The 3,390-nt window shown below is 36.5% G+C and overlaps 1 long non-coding RNA gene across 1 annotated transcript; it reads right to left on the bottom strand.

Moving 5' to 3' along the window:
• Positions 1-564: 564 nt before the first annotated feature.
• Positions 565-2,702, bottom strand: LOC134262305 (uncharacterized). The gene is made up of 3 exons (XR_009990995.1): positions 2,039-2,702; positions 1,381-1,487; positions 565-1,279 (listed from the first exon to the last, which is right to left on the bottom strand). It is a non-coding gene; the product is annotated as an uncharacterized LOC134262305 (long non-coding RNA).
• Positions 2,703-3,390: the final 688 nt, after the last annotated feature.

Here is a 3,390-nt window from a genome sequence, read left to right as displayed (position 1 = left end):
TTGAACATAGTCATACATTACGAAGATCTATACTATAATATATTACAATTGTCATAAAAGCATGCGCATGCACGTGTGCTGCAATCTGATTGGCTGAAACTTTAAATGTCTGTAACTTTCTAAGTTCTCAACGAAACGGGATGAAATTCAGAATATGAATAGGTATAATTGATTCCTACTTTATGCTTCTATCAAATTTGAATGCAAGGACATTCATGCATGCACGAGCGCATGCGCAATACGTAAAATCACCAATATATTCGAAAAATGGTAACATTTATATTTTTATGATATTTTGATTGATTCTCACGATATAAAGATAGATTAATGGTTTAAACAACATGCCTTGATCATCTTGCATGTGCATGCAAGCGCGTGCGCGTGCAATACGTTAAATGGGATATAGTTGATATCATTGTAGTTTTCATAATTCTTTGATGAAATCTTTTGATACTGAGCATATTTTTAAAAAAAAGTCTTACAGGAAAATGGAACAAGAAGGGAGTTGGGGAGCGTTTGGGGAACATCTGTAACGGTCCCCGTTACAATTAAAACTAGTTCAATTCATCTTCCATGTTTGGCATTATTTCCGATAACGCGAACAAAAGTTCTAGTTCATCATCATTTAGAGGACGGTGATCCGTAATAGGTTCTGATAACTGCTTTTGCAATTCCTCTCTCGCGCGACTTGCCCCTCTATCGAAATCCATTCGAACTCGATCTATCGCGGAAACAGTTCCTTTATAACTTATAACCAAGGCAAATTTTAGTGTGACACAATTGTTTTAATGTTTCTCTTTTTAATCCCCCCCTCCAAAGCTGAATTGAGAAAATTGTCGGTATGAAGCTATATTTCCGTGGTGCTTTTGCATGAAGTAGATTTGATAGGGCACATCCAACTGGGGGCTTCAAATTAATACCTTTCCCTCGTATCAAAGTATTCTCTTCTTTTTTTCGTAGCAACAATGCTACGAAGGACATTGTATGTCAGAGGCGCGGTTTTTTCAAATGCTTGTAACGTTTCATTCCAAGAAAAGTTTGAAATATTGGCTACACTGGCCTCCTGACATAGAGGAAAATCCTTTACTTTTGATAGAGCGGAAATTTCTTTGCGCACCAAATTAGCCACAACATTCTGAAAATGGCGTCTTGTTCCCGCTGTAGCATTATACATTCCCCTAATGGCCGCAGAATACTTTTTATTTTTCACATTGCAAATAATTGGATCCCGTTTATTGGGTGTTCTTGCTGATTTGGACAAGCTTCTCCGTTTACTAACCTGTACAAAGGAAATTAAAAAATACCTCTTTTAATTACTGGTCATATTTTATTAATATCTAATTGTAAATCTTGAAAAAAAATGTTTTAAAAATCTCCTACCTTCGGAGTGCTTGTAGAAGGCAAAACAATAGGCTTATCTGATGGGGGGAATGATGAATTTTTATCGGAAATACTTGTAGAAGTAATCTTTTTACCAATGTAGGTATCTGGGTGAAAAAAAATACTACACTGTGTTTATTTCATTGTACTGATAGCCAACAACTTGAAATAATTCACACACTTATATATTGTTCTGACAAATCAAACTAGAACTGTCCAAACGGGACAAAATACACCCCCCCCCCTGGGTTTTTCAGAAGTAAGTTTTTCCATAAGAAAGATATGTATCAAACATGAATTATGAAATTTTTCTTCCATTGACCTTGAAGTTCCCCAAATGACCTTGGGTCAAGGTCAAAACACACCCTTAGGTCATGGGCAATCTTTGTGTGGAGTAGTAGATTCTAATGTCCCTCGGTAAGAAAGATATGGACCGGACACGATTGCACAGACAGACGGACAAGGTGATTCCCATATACCCCCCCCCCCAAACTTCATTTGCGGGGGGTATAATAAGCTTAATATGATTAATTTGATTGATTACAAGCTTTTTTTTTTGGGGGGGGGGGTTTAAAGGTAAAGGGTTAATTTTCATTTGAAATACAATCAATAAAGGGAGGATATTTAAAAAATCAGAATATATGGTTCAGATAATTACCTCCAACATTCCGCCCCCAGAATTCATTTAATGATTTCTGGTATCTCTGACTCTCCACAAGTTTACCCTAGCAGACAGGGCATAAAAATCTGCCCTGCCTTTTTTTACTAATTGGGGTCATCACCGAGATACACGATGTTTGCGATAGTGCTTCCCGTGCACATAATTCCGAATTTGGAATTTTGTTTTCCAGAGAATATCTCAAATAGCCTTTATCATTTTTCTTCTTTCTAAATGGTTCATGGCAATTTGCGCAGCTCGACTCCATCTTAATTAGATGTACCCGGATGTAGATTTACAGTCCCTGCAACCAGCACGTGATTTTTACCAACATGGAGGCCTTGAGAAGTAAATTCGAAGAAATCAAGTCTAATTTTGACATAAGTTTTGAAGCAAAAGAAGAACAGTTACAGTGTGTGTCATCAGTCTTGGAAGGTCACAACGTCCTTTGTTTCCTGCCGACGGGATTCGGAAAAACATTATGTATGGCCATGCCAACAATGTTAAAACAAAGCTCAGCTGAGAGGTCGGTTTCTATAATTATATCGCCGCTTAAAGCGCTGATGGATGACCAAATTAAGAATTTCAGCAAATGGAATTTGTCTGCAGTCCGATTAGAGTCCGATATGAGTACTCAACTCGTACAAGATTAATAATAATATAACCAGAAGTCTCTGTCGAGACTGTAGCTCTACTGGTTTATACTTAAAACAAAGGAAGAGAAAAGTAGCAGTTGCGACTTGAAACTTTTAAAACAGCAATTCATAGAAAAATGATCCTTGCCAATCATCAAAGCAAAAACCGATGCAGAGAGTTATGTATCTTAGTGTAGTCTACTTGTGTGCCAAGTTATATTGAAATCAAACCAAAACTGTAGGAGGAGTAGCATTTTGAAAGAATTTCACAGAAATTTCTATTTTTAGTAACCATGGCAACACCGTTCATCGAAATCAAAAACCGATGCACAGAATTATGTATCTTAGTGTAGTCTACTTGTGTGCCAAGTTATATTGAAATTGGACCAAATCTATAGAAGGAGTAGCATTTTGAAAGAATTTCAAAGAAATTTCTATTTTTAGTAACCTCGGCAACACCGTTCATTGAAATCAAAAACCGATGCACAGAATTATGTATCTTAGTGTAGTCTACTTGTGTGCCAAGTTATATTCAAATAGAACTAAAACTATAGGAGGAGTAGCATTTTGAAAGAATTTCAAAGAAATTTCTATTTTTAGTAACCATGGCAACACCGTTCATTGAAATCAAAAACTGATGCACAGAATTATGTATCTTAGTGTAGTCTACTTGTGTGCCAAGTTATATTGAAATCGGACCAAATCTGTAGGAGAAGT

Source organism: Saccostrea cucullata, unplaced genomic scaffold, assembly GCF_032062105.1.
Source record: "Saccostrea cucullata isolate Sc308-1 unplaced genomic scaffold, CSIRO_AGI_Scuc_v1 ctg18273, whole genome shotgun sequence".
NCBI lineage: Eukaryota > Metazoa > Mollusca > Bivalvia > Ostreida > Ostreidae > Saccostrea > Saccostrea cuccullata.
This window is presented reverse-complemented; position numbering and strand designations above follow the sequence as displayed.